Genomic DNA, 10435 nt, shown 5'->3' with positions numbered 1-10435 from the left:
GTGGCACTAGAGCTTCCATTGGGGAGCCAGGAGAAATGGGGTGAATTCAGGACCTGCCACACACAAGCCGGCGAGTGTGACCTTGAACAAGTACTTCCTGCTCTGGATGTTGGGTTCCTCACTGTGAATGAGAAGGTTGGAGACCTTCATTCTGTCATCTACTCACATCTGTTTCCTGAGCACCTATTATTACACGTGATTGCGGAGCACGCGGAGAAGCGAAAACAGACAAAAACCAAATAAAGCAGCGAGCAAGTAAGTGACAATGGTCGTGTCAGGTGAGATGAGGGGGATGGAGGTGTGTACAGGGAAGCACCTGGGAGCAGACGAGCAGGCGCCTTAGAGAGGTGGGCGTGGAAGATGTCTCCCAACGGTGACAGGAGGGCAGAGTCCGGACCAGGCTGGGGGCAGCCCTGCCTCTATCGGGAGGAGTGGAGCCTCAGAAAAGGAGCAGTACGTTTCTGTAAAGGCCTTTTGTGAGAACCCGTTTGGTGGTGTTTTTAAGAAATAGTAAGGAGGCTGAGTGGGGGGACAGAGGGCAGAGAAGTAGCCAGAAGCCAGGTCCTGGTAAGGACCTTGGACTGTATGCTGAGTGATGGGAGAGCCATCAGGGCACAGGGAGCAAGGGACAGGCATGGTCTGACTTGTGTGTTGAAAGGATAAATGGATCCCCAGTTCTATGGAATTGGACTTCTTCCAACCCTAGGCTAAGTGGGTCTGGCTTGGTGAGGGAGGGCGTGGGGTAGTCCCAAAGCCAGGTCCTGCCCTGGAGGCAGACTTTGTAAACAGTGCCAGCGCAGACCGATGGAGCCTGCCCGCTCCTGTCTCGTCCTGCCGCTGCACTCAACCCTCAGCTCCAGACCGCGCTGGGGATCAGGAGCACGGGGCTCACTGACAATGTAAGCCGTGCCCCAAACCAAAGGCTGTAGCGGCTGGAAGCTGGGGTGTGGGAGACGAACTCAAGGGTTCGTCCTTCCTCTTTTCCTGCCTCTTCCCTCTAACTTCTCCAATCTTCATCTTTATTTATTCTTCTGTTTAGTTTCCTTTTCTTCCTTGTCTATCCAACTCCCAAGGATAGCAAAGTATCTCCTAGAAGCCAGAAGCCCCTCAAGCAGAGTATTATAAGATGGGCTCCCTGACTCACGGAAAAGCAAAGACACTGGGCTTGTGTCTCAGAATAGAGAGTTGTAGCATCTGTATTAGAAGTCAGGGAGTGTGACTAGAGTCCTTCTTGGATATATCTCCATTTCATTGTCTCAGGAGGTCCCAGAGAATCATGTGCTGCGATAAGACCAAAGATACAGGTGCACCCAAGGCTCTCTGGGAACTGGGAAGGGAACACTGGCTTTGCTGTCAAGGTGGGAGGGGCTATCAAGGGAGTCTTCCTGGAGGAGGGGGTATGTGAAATAGAGTTTGGAAGATGAGTGGGATTTAAAAATATTTTATTTTAAAATTACTGTTGACATGCAATATTATTTTGTATTAGTTTCAGGTATACATCACATATTTTATAAAGTGATCCCCCCCCCAAATTTTCAGTACACCTGACATCATACATGGTTGTTACAATATTGACTATATTCCCTGTGCTGTACTTTTACATCCCTGTGACTATTCTGTAACTGCCAATCTGTACTTCTCAATTCCTTCACCTTTCTCAGTCGGCCCCCAACTCCCCACCCCTCTGGCTCCCTGCATCTACGAGTCTGTTTCTATTTCGCTTGTTTATTTTGTTCTTTAGCAGCCATTATGGAAAAACAGTAGGGAGGTTCCTCAAAAAATTAGAAGTGGAACTGCCTTATGACCCAGTGATTCTAACTCCTGGGGATTATATCCTCAGAAACCCAAAGCACTAATTCGAAAAGATATGCACCCCTATGTTTATTGCAGCGTTATTTATAATAGCCAAGCTGTGGAAGCAATCCACGTGCCCATTAATAGATGTGAGTGGATAAAAAAGCAGTGGTGCATATATACAATGGAATATTACTTAGCCATAAAAAGAATGCAATCTTACCATTTGCGACAGCGTGGGTGGACCCAGAGGGTGTTATGCTCAGTGAAATAAGTCAGTCAGAGAGAGACAAATACCATAGGCTTTCACTTATATGTGGAATCTAACAACACATGGGATTTTTCCTGGCCGAGAAGAGATGGGGGTGGTGGTGGGGAGTGTGAGGAAGGTCGGAAAACAAGAGTGCTGGGACAGCCCACGTGTGTTTTTGGGAAGCAGTCAGTTATCTAAATTAAATAGCAAAAGAGAGTACCTCAGTGGAAAAATCAAACACAGTGGTTGTTTGACCCAAGCCTGTATTTTTTATTTTGTTTTTACATAACTGTCATTAAATAAACAAAATAAATAGAGATAATTTTCAGGTAATAAATGAGATTAAATATTTGTATTATGTTCTGGTCAAAGGGTAAAGAAGATGTCGGGGGAGACGGAAGGAGAAGGACTGGGTTGGGGCTGGGGATTTCCTGTTTAGACAGAATGATGTCTGTCAGTCGGTGGTGTTTGAGTCTGAAAAGAAACAAAAGATTGTGAAACCCGGTTCAAAGAATCTGAAACACTCCACTCAGTTGGAAAACTACCTCTCAAGTCTCAGACTCCCTTTTCCTAGAAATGTTTCATTGCTGAGAGTATTAAGTGAAGAAAGGATTTAAAGAGAAGAAATGCTGATTCATAATAACAATGCCTGGTATTTACATCACATCTTTCAGAGGCTCAGATCCTTGTAGGAAAATGACATTATTCATTCCTCACAATCTTGTCCCTGCTTCCTTTGCCTCTAATTCCACCCCGCCCCGCCCACTACCAACCTGGAGAGAAAGAGGTAGCCCTGGGCACAGCTTCCGTGGCCTGCGTGGGGCTCCACTGGGATCTGCCTGGGAGTTTAGGTTCTGACTTCCAGAACTTGGGTTCCAACACTCCGCTGCCTTAGCTTCTTTCACTCAAGAACACTAGGTGTCTGTCCACTTGTCCACGGTGAGCACCTCATGCAGCCATACTAGAAACCTAGTGGTGTCCACCGTTTCTTTTCTCTTCCTTTCCTTTCCTTTCCTTTCCTTTCCTTTCCTTTCCTTTCCTTTCCTTTCCTTTCCTTTCCTTTCCTTTCCTTTCCTTTCCTTTCCTTTCCTTTCCTTTCCTTTCCTTTCCTTTCCTTTCCTTTCCTTTCCTTTCCTTTCCTTTCCTTTCCTTTCCTTTCCTTTCGAGATAGTGAGGCAGACTCCCACGTGTTCCCTCACAGGATCCACCTGGGACCTCATCTTGGGCCAATGCTCCAGTACCAACCTATTTTTTAGCACCTGAGGCTGATATGCTCAGACCAACTGAGCTATCCTCAGTGCCCTGAGGTCAACGCTTGAACCATTTGAGCCACTGGCTGCAGGAGAGGAAGAGGGAGAGAAGGGGGAGAGGGGGGGGGAGAAGCAGATGGTTGTCTCTCCTGTGTGCCCTGATGGGGAATCGAACCCAGGATGTTCATATGCTAGGTCAATGCTCTATCCAGTGAGCCACTGGCCAGGGTCCCACCTTTTCTAAAAAAACCCATAAAATAAAATGCCGTGACCTTTTCTGAGAGTATATCTGAGCTCCAGAAGAGTGAGGAAGCTCTTCTTGCGAACTAACTCAGTTCTCTTCAGCTGTAGTGCTGCCCCATTCTTTTTGGTCTGGCTGGCAGTCGACACAAAGAACAGGTACCTTGTCCCCACCACTCAAGGAGCTACTTGCATGCAGATGGGAGATCAGTGTTTCAGTGTAATTTCAGTGAATGAATGTGACCGCAGAATTCATAAACAGTGTTTAAACACACGGCTATAAAGGATATTTCTAATACCGTAGTAAGATTAAAAAAAGAATTTTGAGACCAACCTCTCTGCTTCACTCCTTACCAGAAACATCATCTTGAACATGTATCTTTGTTTCTCTATCACTGTTTCCTTAGCTTCGAAGCAGAATAAGGCCGGCCCTACCCACTTTATGGGGCCGATGTGACAGTTCCTTGAGATTGTATCAGTTAGAATGCTTTCAATCTGGTCTGGATCATGTATGTTGCTGCCATTTCTTTAAAAACTTTGGGGACTAGTGTCTGTGGGCTTTAACCTCTTCAGTGCTTAGTATATGACCCTTGTCTAGATTTTAAATAGGAAGCAGAGGATTGGGAAGTGGAAGGGAAGAGAAATCGGGGAGGGCAATTTCGGAAGGTCATGTAAAGATTCTTGTGCTTTAAAAACTAGGAGAAAGGTGACTGGTATCACAGCTGGTGAAGAGAAGCTCTTGTCCAAAATAGTAGTTTCAAAGGCAAGTCATCCTAATTTCTTACTGACATGCTAGATCCCCTCTTGGTCTCCCCATGGGGTCTCTGCCCCGTTATCTCCCTTGCCCATTACCACTCTGCTCCCCTCCCCTCTTCCACTCTCCTCCAAGGCTTTTTAAGCCATTCCTACTACTTCTGCAATTGCTTCTCTGGACCTTGGAAAGACTCGCCCCTCCTTAGTCCTTGGTAGTTGAGGATAAAGAGAATGGCAATAACTTCCAACAGGTTCCCGGAGCTCAGGCCTGTCGTTTGTGCCTTTCTCCTGCCTGAGGTTTTGGCATCTGTCATTCTTGACAGTTGCTTGCATGGGGAGGCCTCTTCCAAGTCTATAAATCCCAGGTGTTCCAACGGGGAGGGCAACTTGCCCGCGGCATCTCAACACGTCTAGATGTCTATCTTGACGTATATGCCTGCAGCGCTGAAGGCACGGCTACACATAAATTAGACATTACCCATCCACCCTGAAGTCGGTTATTCCAACAGCTCACCCACTGTGCCTCCGCCACCCCCGCCCAGCCCTATCACCAGCACACCAAAAATGAAATAATTTCATACCATTTCACCTAAAAAAGATACACTAATAGGCAATTATCAAACCTTCTAGGCTCCCTCGGTTATCCTAAAACATTGATTCTTGTAGATCAGGAAATGTTGCCCACTTTATTCTATTTCCAGTCAACGTGCCATTCAAATAATCTTAGGAGGGGGTTTGTATATGACTTTTCTTAGAAGTCACCACAGACGGAGACTTTGCAGGGTCTCTGGGTCACTTGTTCACACGCTTTCCATCCTGACGCTTTGGTAAAGCTTTGTAATTATTAGGGCACTTGTGCATTGGCTGCTAAGGATATTTCTCCTTTTCTTTTTCTCTGATAATGCCACCCTAGTTTCATCGACAGGAGTTACCCTTTGGTCTCAGTGAAGACCTGTCTTGGTTTAACCAAGAGAAGGGTACATGCCCCAAGAAATGCCAATGAATTTCCTCTCCCAGGACTTGGGTGCAGCCAGTGAGCCTGGAGTGAGCTGCTGTGCTCTCCACAGACGTCCTGACCTGTTCTGGAGCTGGCCTTTCTGCACCTGGCCCCCGCTTTCTCTGGCCCACCGCGCCCTCTGCGTCAGCCTCACCTGCCTGATAGTCACCGAGCCCCAAGTGGATTCTGTTCTTTGTTTGTGTGGATTGGCTCCTCCCTTCACACTGCCGGTATTCATTTTGTTTGTTTCTAATGAAAGAAGCTTACTTAACCTTATTATAATTATTCTTTTTCCTAAACAAGAATATTTCCACCCATGGCCTCAACATACCATTCAGATACTGGAACTTAAAAATCAGATCTTCAGCTCCTGGTCCTTTCCCCCTTTCCAGGTTCATCTCTGTCAGGATGTGCATAGCCAGGCCTCAGAGCCGAAACCCATACATTTCCTCAGCGGATCTATTTTTGGCACGTGCTGGGTACCAATCACCACATTGAGTACCGGGACTTCAGAGCATCCCTCATTTTAGGGAGCCCCACAGTCTAGTGTTTTCCATCGTCATGCACACACCCGAGACTCTCCCAACTTTCCTCTCCTGACCTCCCCACTTGGCTGTCTCCCAGGCCCCCGCCAAGCCCAACACCATCCAAAGTGGGACCTGTGGTTTCTGACCCAGACCTGTCCCCATCCGGTTCTATATTTCAGTGAGTGTCATGCTCTTCGGCTCACTTTTCAAGCCAGAGACCACTGTATGCTTTCTTTCCCTTCTCTTTCAAGTATTTAACCAGTGTAGTAAGTTTTTCATAAAATTTGATGTATTCTATCCAAACCATTACTTCTTATTTTGAAATTGTGTTCATCCAGTGTCTTCAATATAAAAAAATTTTTTTTTCTTTAAAGAAATGTGGGAGATGGTAGATGGCAGCTGTTTTTGGCTGTGTGTATGTTTTCAGTGTCAGTGAAGGACACACTTGGTTGCCACCCAAACCCAGACCCCTTTCCTTCCTCCAAGAGGATCCAGTTGTGTTCAGATGTTCATTCCACCCCGTACTTCGGAGGGCAATTCTGATGGGTCTAAGCCTGCAATTTTCAAAACGCGTCTATGGGACCCTTCCAGGGTGTCTGGGAGGTCAGAACTATTTTCATACTAAACCATTATTTGCCTTTTCCACTTTGGTTCTTTTGTGAGTGTCCACAGGATTATTCCAGGGGCTGTCATGTGAGACGGCAGCAGGTTGAGTGCGGAAGCAGATACGAGAACCCAGCTGCCTCTGGGAAGCCAGAAATTAAAGAGATTTGCAAAAATATGGAACAATGCCACACATGTTACTGAACTTTAAAAGATAGTTATTTTTCATAACAAAATAGGTTATTTATGTTAATATGCCATGTGTTTTATTATTATTTAAAAATAAATTGTTAAATAAATATTTAAAAAGTCTCCCCGTATTAATTTATAATGCAATACATATCACTAGATATAACCCACCTAAATCAAAGCTTCCTGAAATCCTCATTGATTTTTTTAGAGTTTTGAAAGGGTCCCAAGTTGGAAAAGTTTGAGAACCACTGGTCTACTCTGGGGGCAGTGCTTGGTTGTGTAAGTGACCCAAACTAGTCCAATCAGATTAGATCATGGAAAGATTTGTATGCATGTCTGGGAAAGAGATTTCGCTGCTCTCTCCTGTGAAACGTTGAAGCGTTCAGTCTCCACTGCCATTGGCAGCCTCTGGCAAGCATGAGGAAAAGATGCTGTGGCTAGAAGTCTGGAGAGAAGGAAGGACGTCAGGACCTGGAGGGCGTCGGTCGGCTGCTATTGTGAGCTTGTCGGAAGCCACCCTCCGCTCTTTCCGTGACACGAGAAGATCAGTCTCTTTATTGATAAGTCCAGTTTGCATTGGGCTCTCCATTACTTGTCCCCGAAAGCGCCTTAACTGAGGTGACACTTGGGAAATGAAGTTCTGGCATTCCCGTGTTGACCCCAGACACTGGAGGACACCTTCTTCTGTATGTGCTATGAATGACCAGGTAGATGACCAGGTAGATGCTCCTTGGAGGTTTCTCCAAGCAGGAGGAGGCGGCAGGAAAGGAGGAAGAGGCCGAGAGGAGGGAGCTGAGGCTGGGCCACACATGTAGGAGCGTTGCCATGGGCAGACCTTCCAGTGCAGAGAGAGAGACATTGGGACCCATGGAGTGTGTCGCCTTGGTGTGCCCGTTGACAGCCAGGCCTCTTGAGTGGCATTGCTCTCCTTTGCTCCCACTCCTTCACTTCTCCAGCTCCCGTCTTTGTAAACCTCTGTCAACATTTGTTCTGGTGAACTGGCTCATGGTGAGAGCTGGGAAAATTTGCTCCACCACTTGACAAGTGGTGGATTAAACCTCAGAGCCCTGGGACAGAGCAGAGGGTTCCACCCCTGCTATTCATGGCACCAGATGGAGAACAGAGGACAGGGGGAGGGCAAAAAGGACCCTCGGCGCTTGGGTAACTGTCCCCAGGACCTTATCTTTTTATTGGCAATTATGCTAGCGTCTATGTTACCACTTTGTTCAGGACTTTCAAAGGACCTTGCAGATAAGTTTGGCTGCAACGGGTAGGATGTGAACATGGTAGAGAAATAGCATCCTTACCTGTTTAAATAGTGTTTTTACCTGCTTAAAATAAGTTTGGTGTCAAGGGCAAGAATTGGTGCCTTTCTTAATAGGACAGTCCCCTGTCCACGGCAGAGATTCCTGGGAGTGCTGAAGGGACTGTATGCAGATTACAGGCATGTTGGGTTGGAAATCTCAAAGTGAGGTTTTAACAAAGCTGAGTATCATTTGTCTGATTTTTACTTTCTTTTTGGTGCATAGCAAATTGGAAGAGAGGGGAGAAGGAAAATAACTTGGAGACTTAAAAGGACAAATTAGAGTTTTCTTTAATAAATTGCAAAAAGAACACTACAGGTCTTTCTGTTAGAAAGCGATCAAAGTGAGATAGAAGCTTTTTGCATTATTGTTATGTTTTTATTTATTTAAACGAGGAACTGCTACAAAGACACAAAGCACGCTAGACTTGAGATAAGCCCTGGGGAGACATTATGTCCGAGTTAGGATAATCAAAGAATTTAATTTACTCAGTTCTAGAATAAAATCAAGTCTGCATTTTGCAATATTTGAAACTAGTCGAAGGTCACTGAACGGGATGCCCAGTTGTATTAAAATGTTTGTATCTATTTATTCATGTCTTACATTGTACTCTAAATTACGTGCCTTCTATAATAATGAAGAACAAATATGATTGTTAGGCCCAATCATTTTATCTTAGTTTTCAATTGTAAAATAAGCATAAGAAATAAAACCCACCAGCATTTTCTAATCTTCATGATTTACTTCTTCGCTCTCAGGGGTTCTCAAAGCCAAAGAGAGTGTCTGTTAGTGAATTAGAATAAAACCACAAGGTAATTACTTTCTGGGCTACTGATGCAACATGAGTTGCTTTCCGTTGTAAGAATGCTGAAAAGTTGCCATAAAAGTAAATCAATTAGGATAATAAGAGGGAAGGAGAAGATTAAATTTATTTCCATCTGATTTAACTTATTAATTTCTCAGGGGGGAAATGTTTCCCTGCAGTTGACCTCCAGGTTTTAACTCGTGAGCCCCTCCTGTCCTCATGATGTACTCAGGATTTAATTCATACCCAAAAGACTGCATCTTTTTGGTTGACTCAAAAGCCTGGAACCTCAAGAAGTAGCTTTAAGGAATGAGAGCCAGTGAACAGGTTAGCCAGTACACAGATGTGTTTGTGCCAGGCAGGGTCCATAGTCTGGGGATCCATGCGAACAAGTCAGGACTCTCAACCCCCAAAAGCTTATGCTCTAATGGGGAAAAACAGATAATAAACACATAGACAAATATATCAATAAAGTAACTGATAAGTGATGCAAAGATAATAGGATAGGGCAATGTAATAGAAAGTCACTTCCCACTTTGCCCATCACTCAGCGTGGGCAAAGGCCCTGGGGCACAAGCACACTTGGCATGTTTGAGAGAGAAAAGAGGTCCTACATGATTGAGGCTAGGGTGAGAAGAATACAGAGCTATACTCATCTCTTCTTTCTTAACTGCTCACTTCATCATGGCCTTGCAGCTGAAACCTTCCAAACTTTTCTCTGCCTGGTTAATATGGAAGCTCATTATTGAGAAAAACACACAGGAGGTTGTTTTTTTTTTTGAATCTCAAGCTGGCCCTGCTGTTTGTGTTGGCCAAATGATAAGGAAACCGGTGTCTCCTCCTTCCCAGCACCTTAGAAAACAGAGTTTTCTCATTAAGTTTAAGTCTAGATTCAACCATAATTACATTGCTAGGGTTGGTCAGCTCTGGATAGAGTCTTTTATGTCTAGTTGCAGACAGTGGAAGCCACTCCAGCTGATGTGGGCTGAAAGGGATCTGTTAAGAGGTATAGATACGGAAGGCTGGAGGAAAAGATTCTAGATGGAGCTTCCAGGAATGATGTCCCAAAGCCCACTGCAGAATTAGGCCCTTCTATAAGCTTCTGCCTTTGCCGTGACCAGAAAGCTGCCTGTGGATCAGGAGGTCCCGGCCACTGTCCCAGGCCTGCCTGCCTTGGCTCCAGACTGCTCCAGTTAAATAGACATTCCATCCTGGTCCCTCATAAGTTGATTGCAAATCAAGGTCTTGAACAGGTGTATCTACTTCATAGGTCCCAAGCTGTGTCTGGAAACCTTAACTGCCTGGTTGTCTGAGAAATGTAGTTTTGGAAGGTTCTAGCCTCTGTAGCAGCAGAGAGTTTGGAATGGGTGCTGGGCAAGGCAACCGACTCACCCCGCCACCCTGACGGTTAAGCTGGGTTCACCCCATCTGCACTGTGAATACTGGGGTTCCTTTCCGCGGTCCTGGCAGCTTTTCTCCCGCAGGCCAGGTCACCAGGTCACCAGGTTGCCAGGCTGGGGCAGCTGGGAAACCACAGCCAGTTTTCCTACACAGATCCTGCATTCAGGGGTGGGCCCCCCACCCCCAACACAAGCCCTGATCTCGGTTGGGCCGGTTTAACCTGGCAGAGACCTGGAGGTGCCGGGAGGAAAAGCTCATCAGAAGAGCCGACACGCAGACTCCGAGGCCCGAGAGTGGGAGGGCCCTGGTTGTTTTG

This window comes from Saccopteryx bilineata, chromosome 5 (genome assembly GCF_036850765.1).
Source record: "Saccopteryx bilineata isolate mSacBil1 chromosome 5, mSacBil1_pri_phased_curated, whole genome shotgun sequence".
In the NCBI taxonomy this organism is placed as follows: Eukaryota; Metazoa; Chordata; class Mammalia; order Chiroptera; family Emballonuridae; genus Saccopteryx; species Saccopteryx bilineata.
This window is presented reverse-complemented; position numbering follows the sequence as displayed.